The sequence below is a fragment of the Phalangium opilio genome, unplaced genomic scaffold (assembly GCF_054372755.1).
Source record: "Phalangium opilio isolate 3A_F unplaced genomic scaffold, DU_Popi_V2 ptg000537l_1, whole genome shotgun sequence".
Classification (NCBI taxonomy): domain Eukaryota; kingdom Metazoa; phylum Arthropoda; class Arachnida; order Opiliones; family Phalangiidae; genus Phalangium; species Phalangium opilio.
Genome location: NW_028324243.1, coordinates 569,706 through 594,659, shown reverse-complemented (window position 1 = coordinate 594,659; position 24,954 = coordinate 569,706). Strand labels below are relative to the sequence as shown.

The 24,954-nt window shown below is 39.8% G+C and overlaps 1 long non-coding RNA gene and 1 pseudogene across 2 annotated transcripts in view; both read left to right on the top strand.

Annotated features, from left to right (window-relative positions):
* LOC149588658 (uncharacterized) overlaps nucleotides 1–24,954 on the top strand; it is a 422,944-nt gene that overhangs the window by 17,539 nt on the left and 380,451 nt on the right. The window lies entirely within an intron of this gene.
* On the top strand, nucleotides 698–24,954 carry LOC149588674 (DNA-binding protein SMUBP-2 pseudogene; annotated as a pseudogene). Its single transcript, XR_016379779.1, has 3 exons — nucleotides 698–1,057; nucleotides 24,608–24,658; nucleotides 24,759–24,954. The product of XR_016379779.1 is annotated as a DNA-binding protein SMUBP-2 pseudogene (transcript).

Below are 24,954 nucleotides of genomic sequence, written 5' to 3'. Positions count from 1 at the left end.
GTGTTCGCAACTTTAAAAGCAAAGTCTAAATGCGCTCAGTGCATAATCATGGAGATCGGTTTCCTATCAGAATCCGCACTAGAGGCCTGGCAGCCCGGTTGTATGAAAGCCCTACTTTCCCGAATAGAGTGGGGGAAAGCAATTTATGGAATAAATGGAACGGAGTATTTTCCGAGCGCTTGTCTTGTATTCCACTTCATTTGAAATCGTCGCTGAACGCGTGATCGAGTGGGCTATGAGCCTATGACCCAAAAGGCCCGAGAACCGGGTCCGAGATGTCAAACCTTTCGCGTTGTCTTCCTCATTATTATTAATCTTGTTTTTCAGACATATTATTTTAATCTCATATTAAATCGAAGTTGATTTGATCCTTTACTTTATCCATAATCACAATAATCATCCAACTTTATAAGCTATTAACTGAATTTATAGTATCCTGTATAATTATTCTATAACTACTATTTTATTGTCTATTATTACTTTATCAATGTAAACACACCATTTGTATCAGTTCAAAGTTGGAGCTGAAAGGCCACTTAGGCCCTAGCTCGTCATAAATAAAGAAGCAAAAAAAAAAAAATCTTCAGTAATCAGTACTCCTAGCTTTTTTTTTAAAAGTGAACTATTTCGTGTCGTCTGCTTTGTGTTATGCAAAGCATGATGTGGTGAGGGTGTAAAATTAATGTACACCATTTTCATTAACAAGTAATTGGTTTATTTAATACTGTGGGAATTAATTATATAATTATTATTTACTCAAAATGGAGCCGTTAATTATATCAGAATTCGTAACTAAACAACTTGAACTAATAAATCTAGAAAAAGACGCGGAAATAGAGGAGCAAAAAACATATTTAGAAACTCTTTCATTATCAACATTGCAAAGCAAAGGTTTATGTTTGTCGAAACTCAAGGTGGCTTCGTATAAAACTGGGTTGTACGGTCGTTGTGTGGTTAAATTTGAGCCGAAATGGGCGATGGGAAATGCGGGGGTGATATTACCAGCCAACAAGTTCAGTAGCGGAGACATCGCTGGCATTTGGGCTGGAGGAAAAGAGATGGACCCTAAAAGGCACACCTTTCACAACAGCACACTTTTCACAACGCCTAAAAAATACCTATTTCGCACCGCCTTTCAAAAGTCTTTTTTTATCACAATGCAATATGCCCCCCGCACATACTAAAAACTAATTAGTGATTTTTTATCACACTGCTAATTCCCGCAAATACAAAGAATTAACATAGGCATTAAAGTAAGCACTGAAGTATGTCAACTAAAACAGCCGGTATACACTTATTTTAATGAAACCAACAAAAACATGAAGGAACGAATTTATTTTACTAACATCCTAAAAAAACATCATATTCCTAGAAAGACCGAAGCTTAACGTAAGTTTTGCTGGAAATCCGCGGCCGCGCCGGCACACCTTCTTTTCACAACCGGTACGAGAGGGACTCGTTTCCCCGTCGACCCGTCGAATCGAAGGCGGCGTGCCAAGGCTTAGGAAAAGGCACACCTTTTCAGCTTCGAGAATCTAACGCCAGGTAGCGCGCTCATTTCACTTAGACCAATGGGGTATTCCAGCCACTTTCAAGCGCCAAATTTAAATCGTTCAAACTCATTTTTCAATGTAAAGGAACCAAAAATTAATGTTTCTCGCTTATTTTACGCTTCACGTAGTTCTTTTACTATTCCAGCATGTCTGTCTATTCTTTCACAACCTCTTTCTATACTAGCACACCTTTTCTTCTATTCCCAGCACACCTGCCTATTCTTTCACAATCCCTTCCCATACTAGCACACCTTTTTTCTTCTACTATTCTAGCAAGCCTGTCTTTTCTTTCACAACCTCTTCCGATACTAGCACACCTTTTTCATTTACTCCCAGCACACCTATACTTTCTTTCACAACCCTTTCCGATACTAGCACACCTTTTTCATTTACTCCCAGCACACCTATACTTTCTTTCACAACCCTTTCCGATACTAGCACACCTTTTTCATTTACTCCCAGCACACCTATACTTTCTTTCACAACCCCTTCCGATACTAGCACACCTTTTTCATTTACTCCCAGCACACCTATACTTTCTTTCACAACCCTTTCCGATACTAGCACACCTATTTCATTTACTCCCAGCACACCTATACTTTCTTTCACAACCCTTTCCGATACTAGCACACCTTTTTCATTTACTCCCAGCACACCTATACTTTCTTTCACAACCCCTTCCGATACTAGCACACCTTTTTCATTTACTCCCAGCACACCTATACTTTCTTTCACAACCCTTTCCGATACTAGCACACCTTTTTCATTTACTCCCAGCACACCTATACTTTCTTTCACAACCCCTTCCGATACTAGCACAACTGGCTCACCTTTTACTTGTACTATTTCAGCATACCTGTCTTTTCTTTCACAACCTCTTTTTTCTAGCACACCTGGCACACTTTTTCTTATACTATTCCAGATCACCTGTCTATTCTTTCACAACCTCTTCCTATAATAGCACCCCTATCTCATACACTCCCAGCACACCTGTCTACTTTTTCACAAACCGGCAAAACTCCTATCACTCCGGCGAAAAACTCTCTCCTTTCCCGGTAAAGTAATCCTTAGCTTAAGTTTTGCGACAGCTGGAAAATCCGCGCCGGCACACCTACTTTTCACAACCGGTACGGGAGGGACTCGTTTCCCGTCGACTCGAACGCGGCCATCGTGCCAAGGCTTAGCAAAAGGCACACCTTTTCAGCTTCGAGAATCTAACGCCAGGTAGCGCGCTCATTTCATTTAGACCAATGGGGTAATCCAGCCACTTTCAAGCGCCAAATTTAAATCGTTCAAACTCATTTTTCAATGTAAAGGAACCAAAAATTAATGTTTCTCGCTTATTTTACGCTTCACGTAGTTCTTTTACTATTCCAGCATGCCTGTCTATTCTTTCACAACCTCTTTCTATACTAGCACACCTTTTCTTCTATTCCCAGCACACCTGCCTATTCTTTCACAATCCCTTCCCATACTAGCACACCTTTTTTCTTCTACTATTCTAGCAAGCCTGTCTTTTCTTTCACAACCTCTTCCGATATTAGCACACCTTTTTCTTCTACTATTCCAGTACACCTGTCTAATTTTTCACAAGCCGGCAAAACTAAGTTCTATTCAGTTTTCACATTTCTTCAATCCTAGCACTCCTCGATTATAATTTGACAGCACACCATATCTTTTAGTTTTTCAGACCTTTTTTTCAAGTTCCAACCTGGCACACCTCTGACTTCACACCTATCTTTTGGTTTTTCACACCTTCTTTCAAAGCTAGCACACCTCGATCCTACAGTAACACTATCGAAGGATCCCAATGCCGGCAAACATCCCATTCACAACGGATAAAACTTGCACACCTTTCCCTTAGGCTTGCACTTTCGCTTGCGTCTACAAAACCATGCAATTCTATTGCTTCTGGTTTCAAATCTAATTGATTTTTATGGAAAAACCTGGGTACTTCAAATTCTTTCAATTTTGATAGACCAATCATTAAATTTCGTTTCTAAGTCTTTTAGTACAGCAGCCAACAAGCATATTTTATTTAAATCGTGCACTTTTTGATAAAAGCATGAAAATTGGTGAAAAGATAGTACTATATATGTAGAAGCGATTTAAGATTGGAGGCAATGTGAATTCGCTGTGTAAAATTAATTATAAGTAATTAAACATGCCACGATCGCGGGGGACCGACACTAAAGCCAATTTTTAGGTAAAACTACCTTTCTGCGGCTTCCAAATTGAATAATGAACAGAAATGTTCATGAATTAAAAGCAAATTATAATTATACATCACCAAATTTTATTCAATCATAAAACTGGTTAGTACTTCATATAATATTCAGAATATAATATGTTGAATTATGAGATGTTTCTTGAATAATGAGAAATAAATCATATACATTTTACCAGAATTTGACGGTTATATCATGAATTTCTGATTTTACATGTTGACTAACATCGGCGTTAAGCCAAATTGCTGCACGATAAAAATGAGCGTGCTTTCGGCATGCAAAAATGAAAACGACCGTTCAATTTTGAACAAGCCTCTATTGACGAATTCATATTTAACCAGAAACATTCCGTTTTGAACAGGAGTATTTTACGCGTTCAAAACTAAGCACGGGCATTCATTTCTGATCAATCTACCGTCATATCGAAAAACCTTAACGCTCGCCTTAACGCTAGCACAAATTTTTGAACAGCTTATATATTACCATTCAAAAATTAATATTTATCTCATTCAATTTTGAATAACTGCCTTGCGCTAATGAAACGTTCAGACATGGTCGTTTTAGCGTTCAAATAGGAAAGGTAGTTTTACCTAAAAATTTGCTTTAGTGTCGGTCACCCACGATCGTAAAGAGTCGTGAATTATAGTCGACTCTCCTCCGTATAGCGGGTAAAAGGGCCAGTATAGGGGTTTCTCATACAGGTATCACTTCACTTTCGAGGCATGTTTAATTACTTATAATTAATTCACGTTGCCTCCAATCTTAAATCGCTTCTACATATATAGTACTATCTTTTCACCAATTTTCATGCTTTTATCAAAAAGTGCACGATTTAAATAAAATATGCTTGTTGGCTGCTGTACTAAAAGGGTCAAAGATACGCGCGATAGCTCTTAATACTCCTCTTTTAGTATTCTCTTTACTTATCATAAATTCCAAAAGTGACGTAACTTCATAAGACAAGTTGTCTGTCATTTCGGGGGGAAATGTAACACCCGAATATGGTTTACTATACCTTTAGTGACTATCCCTTTACATGGGATTCTAACAGCTTCCCCTTTAAGTCAGCATCTTTAGAATAGATGTTTTTGAGTATGCGTCACGGTAAAAACCCAAGACCCAAGATACCACCGAAAACAAGTATTGAAAGGGAATCTTGGCAAGGCGTGACGAAAGGCCTTCGAGTAGCCCAAAAAGGGTCCAAGAAGAAGGCAGATTAAGATTGAATGAGAAAGGAGTAGGTTCTCTGACCGAGCTCCTTACTGTAATAATGTTTTTGCATATAAAATAAAACTTCGAATATTTTTTTCTCCTTAACTTTAAATAAGTTATTATTATTTTGAAGCGCGCGCGTACACAAACGCCCCAAACGTAAAGTTACCATACACCGCGCTACAAAATTCCCATAACATCCCCAAAACCTTGGTATTTGTAGGATTAGGTAGACCTTTCTGTTCTTGACTGTTATCATGTGACCCCCACTTTGTTCTTATTTCTTTCGAATTACTCCTCATTTTTCTCAAAATCATTCCCGCTTCTGACAATATCTTGGTTGCATCATTGATCAATTGGTCTGCCTCATCGGGGTTATCGTAACTAAATCATCAACATATCTATCTTTTGCTAAACTTTCACTTGCCGTGGGGTATTTTTCTTTTGTTTTCTCTAAGTGGTGTAAAATGGTCGCATTCAATAGGAAGGGCGAAGTGGTTACCCCAAAGGGGACTTTAGTCATTCGATACTCTACTAAATTTTGTTTTTGTGGGTGATCTAACCCCTCAATCGAAAGAAAACGCAAGGCGTTCCTGACTTTCTCCGCGATCCCTATAGTGTGAAAGGCTTTGTCTATGTCCCCCGTTATTCCTACTTTTTTCTCCCTAAATCACACCAATATGCGAAAAAGGTCCGGCAGAAAATTTGGTCCTGCCTCCAAACAATCATTTAGCGAGGGCATGCCTTTTGCGTGAGAAAACGCGTCCTGAACAATTTGTTGTATCTCTTAATCTCTTTCCTTCCTAAACACTCCCTGATGTGGCAAATAGTATAATGGTCCTTTTGGTGGGGGGTACTCAAAGTTAATTGGGACTCTTTCAATTATTCCTGATTCAAGTTGCTCATGAATAACCTCATCATACGCTTTCAACTTACTTGGATTCGTTTCTAATTTTTTGATCAAATTCCAAGTTCGCCTTTTTGCTACCTCATAATAGTAAAGGTGTGCTAGTATAGAAAGAGGTTTTGAAAGAATAGACAGAAAATAAGCGAGAAACATTAATTTTTGGTTCCTTTACATTGAAAAATGAGTTTGAACGATTTAAATTTGGCGCTTGAAAGTGGCTGGATTACCCCATTGGTCTAAGTGAAATGAGCGCGCTACCTGGCGTTAGATTCTCGAAGCTGAAAAGGTGTGCCTTTTGCTAAGCCTTGGCACGATGGCCGCCTTCGAGTCGACGGGAAACGAGTCCCTCCCGTACCGGTTGTGAAAAGTAGGTGTGCCGGCGCGGATTTTCCAGCTGTCGCAAAACTTAAGCTAAGGATTACTTTACCGGGAAAGGAGAGAGTTTTTCGCGAGGGGCTGCTATCTCTCTCTAGAAGATGTACACCTGATTTCAGATTCATGAATTCCTTCATTTTCAACCCTGTGAATTCATGATTCTCTACTGAATACAGAATTCTTAGAAAGAATTCATAGAATTCAAGAAATTTTTCAATGTTTTAGATGACTTCAAGCAAGTAAAAATGAATTCACATCCGAATTTATAGATTTTTTTAGTGAATTCACGGAATTCGAGTATGAATTCGTAAATGTTTAAGTGAATTCAGGGAATTTACTGAATTCATCAATGCTTTAGATGAATTCACTAAATTAAAAAGAGATCTCACTGAATTCATCTTCGATTTCGTAAATTTTGAAGCGAATTCACGGAATTCATCAGTGAATTTGTTGATTTTGAAGCGAATTCACGGAATTCATCAGTGAATTTGTTGATTTTGAAGCGAATTCACGGAATTCATCAGTGAATTCAAATGTTTTAAGAGAATTTTCTGTAAATAATTTAGCGATGGACTAGTCACGTTACGAGTCCCTGTATACCAATTACGGGTAAAAGCTTTAGAAATGAAATGTGTGTACACGGCTGTATCTTTGACTGTACTAAAAGCATTACACGTAAAAGTGAAATCCCTGCCCTTTGCAGTTGCATGAGTTTATAATATGTTAGCTCCCTAAATTATGTTAGAGAGCTAACATATTATTAACTCATGGCAGTGGTTAATTAAATGATAAGACTTTACTAGTCATCGGTGTACATGGACTAGTCCCTTGATAAGTTATTTAAGAATACTTTTACTGTAAGGTTTAATATCAAACACACATTTTTATGAGGAAGGGCTCCTGATAGAACTTGTTTGTGAGCTTTCTACATTGCGACCGTTTGAAAAATTTTAATCTGGAGTGGTAACCATGTTAACAGAAAGGATAATTTTTTTTTTTGTTTTTGATACCTGTTTTATTTATATGTTTACCAATAAATGCTATATTTTTTAAGACCCTTGAACAATATATGTTATATTTATTAAGACCCTGGAACAAGGTCCTTTTCTAATATATTGATTTTATTACAGGTCAGGTTAGGTTAGCTTAGCTTCTGTTCGGTTCGGTTACAACTTGTAATTTGACCATCGCAGTGTCAATATTTATATTGGAAAGTGTATTGATAGACTTAAGCATTAGAACAAGGGTGTTTAAAAAAACCTAAAGACAAAATCTTTAATTCCGCTTGTAAAAACGGAATTAAAAATATATCGTTAAACAGCATAAAAAAATTTAAGATCATAAAAACACCACATTTTGGCTATATTCTGTTCAACAGGATTCGGTTGTATGGGACATACGGTCCAATGGGATTCGGCCCAATGGGCCAGGAGCGGTGTTTCCACCAAGTAAACTTTATTGTGTTAAGGCAATTTTAGTTCAAAACTATATTTATCACATATTTCAAAAAAAAAAACCCCGTAGAAAAATCATGATTAAGAAACAAACTGAAAAAAGTTGGATGAAAGTGTCATATGAGCAATAAGACACACAGCAAGAAGGTATAGGCATAATACTAAATTGAAAGAAAGTGCTTTTAAAATTAGTTTTATCCCTTAATACTAACCTGTTTGGTAAATGAAGACCGAAAAAAATTAAAAGTCGCGCCCAACAAGTAAGAACAACATTTAACAAGACGACCCAAGGGCTCGTAATAGTAGCCACATCGTACCGTACTTAACAGGCGTACAGAAAATTTGAGTAAATAGCCCCTCGATGCGCTACTGTTTTAAAATTATTACTGATTTTTTTTTCACTTCAGTTATAATTATAGTGTGATACGAACGGAAAACGTGAGTGAGTACCCCCCCCCCCCCGATGTGCATCCGTTAAAAGTAATGGTAAAACGATTTACCCGAAAAAAATGCTGAAGTACTGAAGATCAGAGTGAATAGCCCCTCGATGCCCTAACAAAAAATCATAACCCTTAATCCTTACTTCAATAAATTTACTCATGTTATACTTGTAATATCTGGGGTCCCAAGCTAGTACCTTCTTTTAAAACTCTTCTCGATTTATAGAAAATACACATAACTTCTAATAATAAACACCACCTTAAAACCGTTCTAAATATAACGTCGGTATATACTTCCTTTTGATTTTTAAATATTCCCCTCGATTTCTTTGAATTTTGAAATAGAGAAGCGGGATAAAAAGCGTGAAACCCTTATTGTCGACGGGTGACAGGAATTTTAAAGGGAGTATTAAACCTCCAATTTAAATTAAGGCAATACCATAATGCTCTCTCTCGCTTTAAATATATCGAGCAAACGTAAAACACAATTCTCAATGTTTAACTTTACTAGTACAAATAAATCTAATTCTTAAACTAGCTGTTATAATTCCCTACCTTTTAAAATACACTAACGAAAAATATCACCTCACCACATTTTTCTCCCATTCACTCTCCCTTCAATGACGAACGAAAAATTTTATACTACCAAAGGCATTTACCGTGGGACACTACAACGCTATTGTCAAATCAAAAACACTGAACAATACTTTTAATGATTTGAACTGAGCCCAGTGGTATTTATACTCTATCGTTTAAAAAAATATCTCATCGAAAAGATGAATACACGAAAAAAAATAATGAATACCAAAGAATTCATTGCGGAATCGAGTGAATTCGTGCGCGTTATTAAAGAATTCGAGCTCATTTTTCTGAATTCAAATGAATTCATGCTAATTGTCGCGAATACAATTGAATTCATTTACACTGTTGGGAATACGCTGGAATTCATAAGAATTCACAGAATTATTTCGGAGAATTCAGTAAATTTGCCAAAGATTTTTTTGAATTCATAAAGTTTGATCAGGAATTTAGCTTGAATTCATGAAATTTTTTGGGAATTCACTTGAATTCAAAGGGGAATTCTTGATTCGTTGGAATTCACTTGAATACATGGAATATTTCGTGGAATTCGGAAGTTTGTTCTTGGAATTCACATGGAATTCAGCCAGTGATGTACACCGAATTCACGAGTTAGAAGCCCCTCGGTTTTTCGCCGGAGTGATAGGAGTTTTGCCGGCTTGTGAAAAAGTAGACAGGTGTGCTGGGAGTGTATGAGATAGGGGTGCTATTATAGGAAGAGGTTGTGAAAGAATAGACAGGTGATCTGGAATAGTATAAGAAAAAGTGTGCCAGGTGTGCTAGAAAAAAGAGGTTGTGAAAGAAAAGACAGGTATGCTGAAATAGTACAAGTAAAAGTGTGCTGTTGTGAAAGGTGTGCCTTTTAGGGTCCATCGACCGGAGAAAGACGGATGGACCCTAAAAGGCACACCTTTCACAACAGCACACTTTTCACAACACCTAAAAAATACCTATTTCGCATCGCCTTTCAAAAGTCTTTTTTTATCACAATGCAATATGCCCCCCGCACATATTAAAAACTAATTATTGATTTTTTATCACACTGCTAATTCCCGCAAATACAAAGAATTAACATAGGCATTAAAGTAAGCACTGAAGTAAGTCAACCACCACAGCGGGTACACACTTATTTTAATGAAATCAACAAAAACATGAAGGAACGAATTTATTTTACTAAAATCCTAAAAAAAACATCATACTCCTAGAAAGACCGAAGCTTAGCGTAAGTTTTGCTGGAAATCCGCGGCCGCGCCGGCACACTTTCTTTTCACAACCGGTACGGGAGGGACTCGTTTCCCCGTCGACTCGTCGACTCGAAGGCGGCGTGCCAAGGCTTAGCAAAAGGCACACCTTTTCAGCTTCGAGAATCTAACGCCAGGTAGCGCGCTCATTTCACTTAGACCAATGGGGTATTCCAGCCACTTTCAAGCGCCAAATTTAAATCGTTCAAAGTCATTTTTCAATGTAAAGGAACCTAAAACTAATATTTCTCGCTTATTTTACGCTTCACGTCGTTCTTGTATAATCCCATCCGTTTTCTTTCACAACCTCTTCCGATATTAGCACACCTTTTTCATTTACTCCCAGCACACCTATACTTTCTTTCACAACCTCTTCCGATATTAGCACACCTTTTTCATTTACTCCCAGCACACCTATACTTTCTTTCACAACCCCTTCCGATACTAGCACACCTTTTTCATTTACTCCCAGCACACCTATACTTTCTTTCACAACCCCTTCCGATACTAGCACACCTTTTTCATTTACTCCCAGCACACCTATACTTTCTTTCACAACCCTTTCCGATACTAGCACACCTTTTTCATTTACTCCCAGCACACCTATACTTTCTTTCACAACTTCTTCCCATACTAGCACACCTTTTTCATTTACTCCCAGCACACCTATACTTTCTTTCACAACCTCTTCCGATACTAGCACACCTTTTTCATTTACTCCCAGCACATGAAGGAACGAATTTATTTTACTAAAATCCTAAAAAAAACATCATACTCCTAGAAAGACCGAAGCTTAGCGTAAGTTTTGCTGGAAATCCGCGGCCGCGCCGGCACACTTTCTTTTCACAACCGGTACGGGAGGGACTCGTTTCCCCGTCGACTCGTCGACTCGTCGACTCGAAGGCGGCGTGCCAAGGCTTAGCAAAAGGCACACCTTTTCAGCTTCGAGAATCTAACGCCAGGTAGCGCGCTCATTTCACTTAGACCAATGGGGTATTCCAGCCACTTTCAAGCGCCAAATTTAAATCGTTCAAAGTCATTTTTCAATGTAAAGGAACCTAAAACTAATATTTCTCGCTTATTTTACGCTTCACGTCGTTCTTGTATAATCCCATCCGTTTTCTTTCACAACCTCTTCCGATATTAGCACACCTTTTTCATTTACTCCCAGCACACCTATACTTTCTTTCACAACCTCTTCCGATATTAGCACACCTTTTTCATTTACTCCCAGCACACCTATACTTTCTTTCACAACCCCTTCCGATACTAGCACACCTTTTTCATTTACTCCCAGCACACCTATACTTTCTTTCACAACCCCTTCCGATACTAGCACACATTTTTCATTTACTCCCAGCACACCTATACTTTCTTTCACAACCCCTTCCGATACTAGCACACCTTTTTCATTTACTCCCAGCACACCTATACTTTCTTTCACAACCCTTTCCGATACTAGCACACCTTTTTCATTTACTCCCAGCACACCTATACTTTCTTTCACAACTTCTTCCCATACTAGCACACCTTTTTCATTTACTCCCAGCACACCTATACTTTCTTTCACAACCTCTTCCGATACTAGCACACCTTTTTCATTTACTCCCAGCACATGAAGGAACGAATTTATTTTACTAAAATCCTAAAAAAAACATCATATTCCTAGAAAGACCGAAGCTTAGCGTAAGTTTTGCTGGAAATCCGCGGCCGCGCCGGCACACCTTCTTTTCACAACCGGTACGGGAGGGACTCGTTTCCCCGTCGACTCGTCGACTCGAAGGCGGCGTGCCAAGGCTTAGCAAAAGGCACACCTTTTCAGCTTCGAGAATCTAACGCCAGGTAGCGCGCTCATTTCACTTAGACCAATGGGGTAATCCAGCCACTTTCAAGCGCCAAATTTAAATCGTTCAAAGTCATTTTTCAATGTAAAGGAACCTAAAACTAATATTTCTCGCTTATTTTACGCTTCACGTCGTTCTTGTACAATCCCATCCGTTTTCTTTCACAACCTCTTCCGATATTAGCACACCTTCTTCATTTACTCCCAGCACACCTATACTTTCTTTCACAACCCCTTCCGATACTAGCACACCTTTTTCATTTACTCCCAGCACACCTATACTTTCTTTCACAACCCCTTCCGATACTAGCACACCTTTTTCATTTACTCCCAGCACACCTATACTTTCTTTCACAACCCTTTCCGATACTAGCACACCTTTTTCATTTACTCCCAGCACACCTATACTTTCTTTCACAACTTCTTCCCATACTAGCACACCTTTTACTTGTAATAATCCAGCATACCTGTTTTTTCTTTCACAACCTCTTTCTTCTAGCAGTGCACACCTTTCCAGAACACCTGTCTATTCTTTCACAATTTCTTCCTATAGTAGCACCCTATCTCATGCACTCCCAGCACACCTGTCTACTTTTTCACAAGCCGGCAAAACTCCTATCACTCCGGCGAAAAACTCTCTCCTTTACCGGTAAAGTAATCCTCCAAAGGCCGAGGCTTAGCTTAAGTTTTGCGACAGCTGGAAAATCCGCGCCGGCACACCTACTTTTCACAATGGCCTGAACTTGAGCAAGTCCTTAGCCGGTACCCATCCCTATGAATAGGCTATAGGCTTCGCGTAAGCGACGCGCTTGTTATAAGTGCGCGCCGCGCACACCCACTTTCACAACGGCCACGCACCATAAGCAATTTTCGCTTGGAATACCCGTGGAACACCGAGGCTTAGCAAAACACTAAACAGCACACCTTTTCAGCTTCGAGAATCTAACGCAAGGTAGCGCGCTCATTTCACTTAAACCAATGGGGTAATCCACCCACTCTCAAGCGCCAAATTTAAATCGTTCAAAGTCATTTTCAATGTAAAGGAACCAAAAATTAATGTTTCTAGCTTATTTTACGCTTCAAGTAGTTCTTGTACTATTCCAGCATGCCCGTCTATTATTTCACAACCTCTTTCTATACTAGCACACCTTTTCTTCTATTCCCAGCACACCTGCCTATTCTTTCACAATCCCTTCCCATACTAGCACACCTTTTTTCTTCTACTATTCTAGCACACCTGTCTTTTCTTTCACAACCTCTTCCGATATTAGCACACCTTTTTCTTCTACTATTCCAGCACACCTGTCTAAGTTTTCACAAGCCGGCAAAACTAAGTTTTATTCAGTTTTCACATTTCTTCAATCCTAGCACTCCTCGATATTATAATTTGACAGCACACCATATCTTTTAGTTTTTCAGACCTTTTGTTCAAGTTCCAACCTGGCACACCTCTGACTTCACACCTATCTTTGGGACCGTCCATAAACTACGTCACGCGAAAAAAAGCATTTCTGACCCCCCCCGTCCCCCCAGATCACGCTTCGTCACGCTTTTCTCAGACCCCTTCCCCAAAAACCACGTCACATTTCTTTAACCCCCCCCCTCCGCACTATGATTTGTCTTAATTTACAAATTCAATTTGATTAATTTCTTAAGTGATATGCCGCTCTCGCAGAAATATTTTGCTCGGCTGAAAATTCAAAGTAGGGCTGTGCGAGCCTTGAATTTTTGGTTTCGAGTCGAGTCTCGAGTATTGAAATTTTCCCTTATCGAGTATCGAGCCGAGTCTCGAGTACTCGAATCGAGTATCGAGTAGTTGGAAAATTTGTTTCGAGTATTTATCGAGTAATTGGGAAATGATTTTCCAGTATTTTCACACTTTCTGTTAATTTATTGCTCTCATAATAGACATTTGGTGTAATTTTGACCATCAACAACTACTTCCATCAATTCCCAGACGGTATTAGTCTTCTTCACTTTAAATTTAACTAACTTAATTCCTCATTAATATCTTCTTCGGAACGTCATTCCTCACCGAAGTCACTTGTAGCCATTGTTATACTTCGCGCAAAAGTTCCAAACGAAAATTACTAACCTAAACTTAAAATAACTAATTAAAAAAATAAATTAATAAAATAATAATAGTAAACGCGTCTTTAACTGTATTTCATTACTTTTACTTCCACTATTTTATCAGCTAGGAGCTACTACCCTACTACATTGCGCTGGTATTATGATCTAAACTACCCAATGAGCACTAATGAGCATCTGTAAACCAGTAAGCGTGACTTTCTTGTTGATTTTTATAGCTACTACATCCTATTTTCAGAGTTGAAGGCTTTCCAAAAGCAGGTTCGAGTATTTATCGAGCCTTGGTTTGATACTCGAAACTTTTTCGAGTCTCAGAAAATCTCTTATCGAGTATCGAGCCGAGTACTCGACTCGATACTCGATCGAGTACTCGAGTCTTATCGAGTACTCGCTCGCACAGCACTAATTCAAAGTTCTCTTCCGTTTTAAGCTTTTTCCCTCTGATTGACCTTTAGAATTTTAAAGTCTGGATGTGCCTTTTTTAAGCTTCAAAAAAGTTCCATAAAGCTTCAGACGAAACTCTTTTTCTCGCTACGCTCGCTGTGCTGAGCTCATCAGATTTTCTGGCTTCACCAGCCTCTAGAAAATGCACTGTTCACACGGTCAAAATTTTCTCATTCTTGATCTCGGGAAAGCGAGAAAAAAAGTTGAAAAAATTCAACTTTTTTTCTCTCTTTGCTCGGCACAGCCAATAGAGTGCTTCCGAAATGACGTTATTCTTTGTTGTGTAGTCTGCTACTTTGTAGAAATGTGTTTTCTTCGGTTTCACTAGTCCGAATCCCTTAAAATTTTACTGATAAGTATATTGAAGGATTTTAAATTATCGTGCAAAGTTTTAAAACGATTAGTTGTTTTCCAAAAATTCATTAAAGTTTTATATATGCATAATTTAAACCTTTTTTAAGAAAAGAAATATTCGTTTTAAAACTTTGCACACGATAATTTATAACCCTTCAATATATACCTCATTAAAATTTCAAGGGATTCGAATTAGCGAAACCGAAGAAAACACATTTCCACAGAGTAGCAGACTACACAACAAAGAATGACGTCATTTCGGAAGCACTCTACTGGCTGTGCCGAGCAAAGAGAGAAAAAAAGTTGAATTTTTTCAACTTTTTTTCTCGCTTTCCCGAGATCAAGAATGAGAAAATTTTGACCGTGTGAACAGTGCATTTTCTAGAGGCTGGTGAAGCCAGAAAATCTGATGAGCTCAGCACAGGGAGCGTAGCGAGAAAAAGAGTGTCGTCTGAACGGGCCTTTAGTTAAAGGGGCACACTTTTTAGGTTTCGACACTGTCACCAAAAACAGACTAATCGAGCTTGAGATTTAGATAATTTGCCAAAGAAACTAAACCATTTCAATCGGCAGGGGGATTTGATTCATCCTCAAAAATAATAGGGGCGAATAAACAGAGACATAAGAGAGTTTACGCTGTTTTTTTTAAATGCGCTATTTAAATTGGCTATAAAAAGGTGTAAATAGTTGAAAATTGCTTATATTTTCTACTATTTAAGCGATGATGGAATAACAATTTTGGTAAATTATTGTAAAGGTGGACTATGGAATGTTGTCTTTCCCTCTTCGATAACATAAGAGAGCCAATGGGATTCTTACTGACTTCGTAACAAAATCAATGCTAAATGTGACGTCACGCATCGAAGAACCCCTCCCTCCCCCTTGTCACGGACCGTCACAAATTTAGAGACCCCCTCCCCCCATAAGAGTGTGACGTAGTTTATGGAGGTCCCCTTTTGGTTTTTCACACCTTCTTTCAAAGTTAGCACACCTCGATCCTACACTATCGAAGGATCCCAACACCGGCAAACATCCCATTCACAACTGGTAAAACTTGCACACCTTTCCCTTAGGCTTGCACTTTCGCTTGCGTCTACAAAACCATGCAATTCTATTGCTTCTGGTTTCAAATCTAATTGATTTTTATAGAAAAATCTGGGTATTTCAAATTCTTTCAATTTTGATAGTTCATTACACCAAAATCATTAAATTTCGTTTCTAAGTCTTTAGGTAAATCCTCATCCCAGTCTATTTTTCTAACCCACAGTTCTTGAAATATGATTTTGCCCGGATTGTGAACGGGGCCAATAAACCCAAAGGGTCATAGATACGCGCGATAGCTCTTAATACTCCTCTTTTAGTATTCTCTTTATTTATCATAAATTCCAAAAGTGACGTAACTTCATAAGACAAGTTGTCTGTCATTTCATCCCATAACATCCCCAAAACCTTGGTATTTGTAGGATTAGGTAGACCTTTCTGTTCTTGACTGTTATCATGTGACCCCCACTTAGTTCTTATTTCTTTCGAATTACTCCTTATTTTTCTCAAAATCATTCCCGCTTCTGACAATATCTTGGTTGCATCATTAGAGAGTTTAAGCATCCCCTATACGCGTACGTGTAGCCACCTTTGACAATGCATTGGTCTAATGCACTGTGGACGTACGCGTTTAGGGGATGCTTAAACTCTCTATTGATCAATTGGTCTGCCTCATCGGGGTTATCCTTTGTCGTAACTAAATCATCAACATATCTATCTTTTTCTAAACTTTCACTTGCCGCGGGGTATTTTTCTTTTGTTTTCTCTAAGTGGTGTAAAATGGTCGCATTCAATAGGAAGGGCGAAGTGGTTACCCCAAAGGGGACTTTAGTCATTCGATACTCTACTAAATTTTGTTTTTGTGGGTGATTTAACCCCTCAATCGAAAGAAAACGCAAGGCGTTCCTGTCTTTCTCCGCGATCACTATAGTGTGAAGGGCTTTAGCTATGTCCCACGTTATTGTTTCTCCCTAAATCACACCAATATGCGAAAAAGGTCTGGCAGAAAATTTGGTCCTGCCTCCAAGCAATCATTTAGCGAGGGCATGCCTTTTGCGTGAGAAGACGCGTCCTGAACAATTTGTTGTATCTCTTTCCTCCCTAAACACTCCCTGATGTGGCAAATAGTATTGTGGTCCTTTTGGTGGGGCCCTGGGGGTACTCAAACTTACTAGGGACTCTTTCAATTATTCCTGATTCAAGTTGCTCATCATACGCTTTCAACTTACTTGGATTCGTTTCTAATTTTTTGATCAAATTCCAAGTTCGCCTTTTTGCTACCTCATAATAGTAAAGGTGTTCTAGTATAGAAAGAGGTTTTGAAAGAATAGACAGAAAAAAAGCGAGAAACATTAATTTTTGGTTCCTTTACATTGAAAAATGACTTTGAACGATTTAAATTTGGAGCTTGAAAGTGGCTGGATTACCCCATTGGTCTAAGTGAAATGAGCGCGCTACCTGGCGTTAGATTCTCGAAGCTGAAAAGGTGTGCCTTTTGCTAAGCCTTGGCACGCCGCCTTCGAGTCGACGAGTCGACGGGGAAACGAGTCCCTCCCGTACCGGTTATGAAAAGAAGGTGTGCCGGCGCGGCCGCGGATTTCCAGCAAAACTTACGCTAAGCTTCGGTCTTTCTAGGAATATGATGTTTTTTTAGGATTTTAGTAAAATAAATTCGTTCCTTCATGTGCTGGGAGTAAATGAAAAAGGTGTGCTAGTATCGGAAGAGGTTGTGAAAGAAAGTATAGGTGTGCTGGGAGTAAATGAAAAAGGTGTGCTAGTATGGGAAGAAGTTGTGAAAGAAAGTATAGGTGTGCTGGGAGTAAATGAAAAAGGTGTGCTAGTATCGGAAAGGGTTGTGAAAGAAAGTATAGGTGTGCTGGGAGTAAATGAAAAAGGTGTGCTAATATCGGAAGAGGTTGTGAAAGAAAGTATAGGTGTGCTGGGAGTAAATGAAAAAGGTGTGCTAATATCGGAAGAGGTTGTGAAAGAAAACGGATGGGATTATACAAGAACGACGTGAAGCGTAAAATAAGCGAGAAATATTAGTTTTAGGTTCCTTTACAATGAAAAATGACTTTGAACGATTTAAATTTGGCGCTTGAAATTGGCTGGATTACCCTATTGGTCTAAGTGAAATGAGCGCGCTACCTGGCGTAAGATTCTCGAAGCTGAAAAGGTGTGCCTTTTGCTAAGCCTTGGCACGCCGCCTTCGAGTCGACGAGTGGACGGGGAAACGAGTCCCTCCCGTACCGGTTGTGAAAAGAAGGTGTGCCAGCGCGGCCGCGGATTTCCAGCAAAACTTACGCTAAGCTTCGGTCTTTCTAGGAATATGTTTTTTTTAGGATTTTAGTAAAATAAATTCGTTCCTTCATGTGCTGGGAGTAAATGAAAAAGGGGTGCTAGTATCGGAAGAGGTTGTGAAAGAAAGTATAGGTGTGCTGGGAGTAAATGAAAACGGTGTGCTAGTATCGGAAAGGGTTGTGAAAGAAAGTATAGGTGTGCTGGGAGTAAATGAAAAAGGTGTGCTAATATCGGAAGGGGTTGTGAAAGAAAGTATAGGTGTGCTGGGAGTAAATGAAAAAGGTGTGCTAGTATCGGAAGAGGTTGTGAAAGAAAGTATAGGTGTGCTGGGAGTAAATGAAAGAGGTGTGCTAGTATCGGAAGGGGTTGTGAAAGAAAGTATAGGTGTGCTGGGAGTAAATGAAAAAGGTGTGCTAGTATCGGAAGAGGTTGTGAAAGAAAGTATAGGTGTGCTGGGAGTAAATGAAAAAGGTGTGCTAGTATCGCAAGTGGTTGTGAAAGAAAGTATAGGTGTGCTAGGAGTAAATGAAAAAGGTGTGCCAGTATCGGAAGAGGTTGTGAAAGAAAGTATAGGTGTGCTGGGAGTAAATGAAAAAGGTGTGCTAATATCGGAAGGGGTTGTGAAAGAAAGTATAGGTGTGCTGGGAGTAAATGAAAAAGGTGTGCTAATATCGGAAGAGGTTGTGAAAGAAAACGGATGGGATTATACAAGAACGACGTGAAGCGTAAAATAAGCGAGAAATATTAGTTTTAGGATCCTTTACAATGAAAAATGACTTTGAACGATTTAAATTTGGCGCTTGAAAGTGGCTGGATTACCCCATTGGTCTAAGTGAAATGAGCGCGCTACCTGGCGTTAGATTCTCGAAGCTGAAAAGGTGTGCCTTTTGCTAAGCCTTGGCACGCCGCCTTCGAGTCGACGAGTCGACGGGGAAACGAGTCCCTCCCGTACCGGTTGTGAAAAGAAGGTGTGCCAGCGCGGCCGCGGATTTCCAGCAAAACTTACGCTAAGCTTCGGTCTTTCTAGGAATATGTTTTTTTTAGGATTTTAGTAAAATAAATTCGTTCCTTCATGTGCTGGGAGTAAATGAAAAAGGTGTGCTAGTATCGGAAGAGGTTGTGAAAGAAAGTATAGGTGTGCTGGGAGTAAATGAAAACGGTGTGCTAGTATCGGAAGGGGTTGTGAAAGAAAGTATAGGTGTGCTGGGAGTAAATGAAAAAGGTGTGCTAGTATCGGAAAGGGTTGTGAAAGAAAGTATAGGTGTGCTGGGAGTAAATGAAAAAGGTGTGCTAATATCGGAAGGGGTTGTGAAAGAAAGTATAGGTGTGCTGGGAGTAAATGAAAAAGGTGTGCTAGTATCGGAAGAGGTTGTGAAAGAAAGTATAGGTGTGCTGGGAGTAAATGAAAGAGGTGTGCTAGTATCGGAAGGGGTTGTGAAAGAAAGTATAGGTGTGCTGGGAGTAAATGAAAAAGGTGTGCTAGTATCGGAAGAGGTTGTGAAAGAAAGTATAGGCGTGCTGGGAGTAAATGAAAAAGGTGTGCTAGTATCGCAAGGGGTTGTGAAAGAAAGTATAGGTGTGCTAGGAGTAAATGAAAAAGGTGTGCTAGTATCGGAAGAGGTTGTGAAAGAAAGTATAGGTGTGCTGGGAGTAAATGAAAAAGGTGTGCTAATATCGGAAGGGGTTGTGAAAGAAAGTATAGGTGTGCTGGGAGTAAATGAAAAAGGTGTGCTAATATCGGAAGAGGTTGTGAAAGAAAACGGATGGGATTATACAAGAACGACGTGAAGCGTAAAATAAGCGAGAAATATTAGTTTTAGGTTCCTTTACAATGAAAAATGACTTTGAACGATTTAAATTTGGCGCTTGAAAGTGGCTGGATTACCCCATTGGTCTAAGTGAAATGAGCGCGCTACCTGGCGTTAGATTCTCGAAGCTGAAAAGGTGTGCCTTTTGCTAAGCCTTGGCACGCCGCCTTCGAGTCGACGAGTCGACGGGGAAACGAGTCCCTCCCGTACCGGTTGTGAAAAGAAGGTGTGCCAGCGCGGCCGCGGATTTCCAGCAAAACTTACGCTAAGCTTCGGTCTTTCTAGGAATATGTTTTTTTTAGGATTTTAGTAAAATAAATTCGTTCCTTCATGTGCTGGGAGTAAATGAAAAAGGTGTGCTAGTATCGGAAGAGGTTGTGAAAGAAAGTATAGGTGTGCTGGGAGTAAATGAAAACGGTGTGCTAGTATCGGAAGGGGTTGTGAAAGAAAGTATAGGTGTGCTGGGAGTAAATGAAAAAGGTGTGCTAGTATCGGAAAGGGTTGTGAAAGAAAGTATAGGTGTGCTGGGAGTAAATGAAAAAGGTGTGCTAATATCGGAAGGGGTTGTGAAAGAAAGTATAGGTGTGCTGGGAGTAAATGAAAAAGGTGTGCTAGTATCGGAAGAGGTTGTGAAAGAAAGTATAGGTGTGCTGGGAGTAAATGAAAGAGGTGTGCTAGTATCGGAAGGGGTTGTGAAAGAAAGTATAGGTGTGCTGGGAGTAAATGAAAAAGGTGTGCTAGTATCGGAAGAGGTTGTGAAAGAAAGTATAGGCGTGCTGGGAGTAAATGAAAAAGGTGTGCTAGTATCGCAAGGGGTTGTGAAAGAAAGTATAGGTGTGCTAGGAGTAAATGAAAAAGGTGTGCTAGTATCGGAAGAGGTTGTGAAAGAAAGTATAGGTGTGCTGGGAGTAAATGAAAAAGGTGTGCTAATATCGGAAGGGGTTGTGAAAGAAAGTATAGGTGTGCTGGGAGTAAATGAAAAAGGTGTGCTAATATCGGAAGAGGTTGTGAAAGAAAACGGATGGGATTATACAAGAACGACGTGAAGCGTAAAATAAGCGAGAAATATTAGTTTTAGGTTCCTTTACAATGAAAAATGACTTTGAACGATTTAAATTTGGCGCTTGAAAGTGGCTGGATTACCCCATTGGTCTAAGTGAAATGAGCGCGCTACCTGGCGTTAGATTCTCGAAGCTGAAAAGGTGTGCCTTTTGCTAAGCCTTGGCACGCCGCCTTCGAGTCGACGAGTCGACGGGGAAACGAGTCCCTCCCGTACCGGTTGTGAAAAGAAGGTGTGCCAGCGCGGCCGCGGATTTCCAGCAAAACTTACGCTAAGCTTCGGTCTTTCTAGGAATATGTTTTTTTTAGGATTTTAGTAAAATAAATTCGTTCCTTCATGTGCTGGGAGTAAATGAAAAAGGTGTGCTAGTATCGGAAGAGGTTGTGAAAGAAAGTATAGGTGTGCTGGGAGTAAATGAAAACGGTGTGCTAGTATCGGAAGGGGTTGTGAAAGAAAGTATAGGTGTGCTGGGAGTAAATGAAAAAGGTGTGCTAGTATCGGAAAGGGTTGTGAAAGAAAGTATAGGTGTGCTGGGAGTAAATGAAAAAGGTGTGCTAATATCGGAAGGGGTTGTGAAAGAAAGTATAGGTGTGCTGGGAGTAAATGAAAAAGGTGTGCTAGTATCGGAAGAGGTTGTGAAAGAAAGTATAGGTGTGCTGGGAGTAAATGAAAGAGGTGTGCTAGTATCGGAAGGGGTTGTGAAAGAAAGTATAGGTGTGCTGGGAGTAAATGAAAAAGGTGTGCTAGTATCGGAAGAGGTTGTGAAAGAAAGTATAGGCGTGCTGGGAGTAAATGAAAAAGGTGTGCTAGTATCGCAAGGGGTTGTGAAAGAAAGTATAGGTGTGCTAGGAGTAAATGAAAAAGGTGTGCTAGTATCGGAAGAGGTTGTGAAAGAAAGTATAGGTGTGCTGGGAGTAAATGAAAAAGGTGTGCTAATATCGGAAGGGGTTGTGAAAGAAAGTATAGGTGTGCTGGGAGTAAATGAAAAAGGTGTGCTAATATCGGAAGAGGTTGTGAAAGAAAACGGATGGGATTATACAAGAACGACGTGAAGCGTAAAATAAGCGAGAAATATTAGTTTTAGGTTCCTTTACAATGAAAAATGACTTTGAACGATTTAAATTTGGCGCTTGAAATTGGCTGGATTACCCTATTGGTCTAAGTGAAATGAGCGCGCTACCTGGCGTAAGATTCTCGAAGCTGAAAAGGTGTGCCTTTTGCTAAGCCTTGGCACGCCGCCTTCGAGTCGACGAGTCGACGGGGAAACGAGTCCCTCCCGTACCGGTTGTGAAAAGAAGGTGTGCCAGCGCGGCCGCGGATTTCCAGCAAAACTTACGCTAAGCTTCGGTCTTTCTAGGAATATGTTTTTTTTAGGATTTTAGTAAAATAAATTCGTTCCTTCATGTGCTGGGAGTAAATGAAAAAGGTGTGCTAGGATCGGAAGAGGTTGTGAAAGAAAGTATAGGTGTGCTGGGAGTAAATGAAAACGGTGTGCTAGTATCGGAAGGGGTTGTGAAAGAAAGTATAGGTGTGCTGGGAGTAAATGAAAAAGGTGTGCTAGTATCGGAAAGGGTTGTGAAAGAAAGTATAGGTGTGCTGGGAGTAAATGAAAAAGGTGTGCTAATATCGGAAGGGGTTGTGAAAGAAAGTATAGGTGTGCTGGGAGTAAATGAAAAAGGTGTGCTAGTATCGGAAGAGGTTGTGAAAGAAAGTATAGGTGTGCTGGGAGTAAATGAAAGAGGTGTGCTAGTATCGGAAGGGGTTGTGAAAGAAAGTATAGGTGTGCTGGGAGTAAATGAAAAAGGTGTGCTAGTATCGGAAGAGGTTGTGAAAGAAAGTATAGGCGTGCTGGGAGTAAATGAAAAAGGTGTGCTAGTATCGCAAGGGGTTGTGAAAGAAAGTATAGGTGTGCTAGGAGTAAATGAAAAAGGTGTGCTAGTATCGGAAGAGGTTGTGAAAGAAGTATAGGTGTGCTGGGAGTAAATGAAAAAGGTGTGCTAATATCGGAAGGGGTTGTGAAAGAAAGTATAGGTGTGCTGGGAGTAAATGAAAAAGGTGTGCTAATATCGGAAGAGGTTGTGAAAGAAAACGGATGGGATTATACAAGAACGACGTGAAGCGTAAAATAAGCGAGAAATATTAGTTTTAGGTTCCTTTACAATGAAAAATGACTTTGAACGATTTAAATTTGGCGCTTGAAAGTGGCTGGATTACCCCATTGGTCTAAGTGAAATGAGCGCGCTACCTGGCGTTAGATTCTCGAAGCTGAAAAGGTGTGCCTTTTGCTAAGCCTTGGCACGCCGCCTTCGAGTCGACGAGTCGACGGGGAAACGAGTCCCTCCCGTACCGGTTGTGAAAAGAAGGTGTGCCAGCGCGGCCGCGGATTTCCAGCAAAACTTACGCTAAGCTTCGGTCTTTCTAGGAATATGTTTTTTTTAGGATTTTAGTAAAATAAATTCGTTCCTTCATGTGCTGGGAGTAAATGAAAAAGGTGTGCTAGTATCGGAAGAGGTTGTGAAAGAAAGTATAGGTGTGCTGGGAGTAAATGAAAACGGTGTGCTAGTATCGGAAGGGGTTGTGAAAGAAAGTATAGGTGTGCTGGGAGTAAATGAAAAAGGTGTGCTAGTATCGGAAAGGGTTGTGAAAGAAAGTATAGGTGTGCTGGGAGTAAATGAAAAAGGTGTGCTAATATCGGAAGGGGTTGTGAAAGAAAGTATAGGTGTGCTGGGAGTAAATGAAAAAGGTGTGCTAGTATCGGAAGAGGTTGTGAAAGAAAGTATAGGTGTGCTGGGAGTAAATGAAAGAGGTGTGCTAGTATCGGAAGGGGTTGTGAAAGAAAGTATAGGTGTGCTAGGAGTAAATGAAAAAGGTGTGCTAGTATCGGAAGAGGTTGTGAAAGAAAGTATAGGTGTGCTGGGAGTAAATGAAAAAGGTGTGCTAATATCGGAAGGGGTTGTGAAAGAAAGTATAGGTGTGCTGGGAGTAAATGAAAAAGGTGTGCTAATATCGGAAGAGGTTGTGAAAGAAAACGGATGGGATTATACAAGAACGACGTGAAGCGTAAAATAAGCGAGAAATATTAGTTTTAGGTTCCTTTACAATGAAAAATGACTTTGAACGATTTAAATTTGGCGCTTGAAAGTGGCTGGATTACCCCATTGGTCTAAGTGAAATGAGCGCGCTACCTGGCGTTAGATTCTCGAAGCTGAAAAGGTGTGCCTTTTGCTAAGCCTTGGCACGCCGCCTTCGAGTCGACGGGGAAACGAGTCCCTCCCGTACCGGTTGTGAAAAGAAGGTGTGCCGGCGCGGCCGCGGATTTTCAGCAAAACTTACGCTAAGCTTCGGTCTTTCTAGGAATATGATGTTTTTTTTAGGATTTTAGTAAAATAAATTCGTTCCTTCATTTTTTTGTTGATTTCATTAAAATAAGTGTGTACCCGCTGTGTTGGTTGACTTACTTCAGTGCTTACTTTAATGCCTATGTTAATTCTTTGTATTTGCGGGTATTAGCAGTGTGATAAAAAAAATCAATAATTAGTTTTTAGTATGTGCGGGGGGCATATTGCATTGTGATAAAAAAAGACTTTTGAAAGGCGATGCGAAATAGGTATTTTTTAGGCGTTGTGAAAAGTGTGCTGTTGTGAAAGGTGTGCCTTTTAGGGTCCATCGAAAGAGATGGAGGCTCGAGAGAAGTTTTAGCTTCCGGTGTTGTTACAGCTTGTTCAAGGTAGGTTCGCATGCAGTGCTATCTCAAGTTTTATAGAAATGGGGGTAGGTATTGACGCTGTTAACTCCCAACTATTATTTATTAATTTCTTTCTCTACAGCACATCAATTCACATTGCGTTCGAGCAAGCGTTTGAACTTTTGAATTTGTCCGATTCAGGGACATATTCTTTGGTGAAACTGTCAAATGATGTCACATATCGGCGTATGAAAAAAGCCCTAGAATCATTATTAAGATATGAGGAAAAAGGCGGTCCAGCGATGTTTTGTTTGGCATTGCAAATCCGACGGAAATAA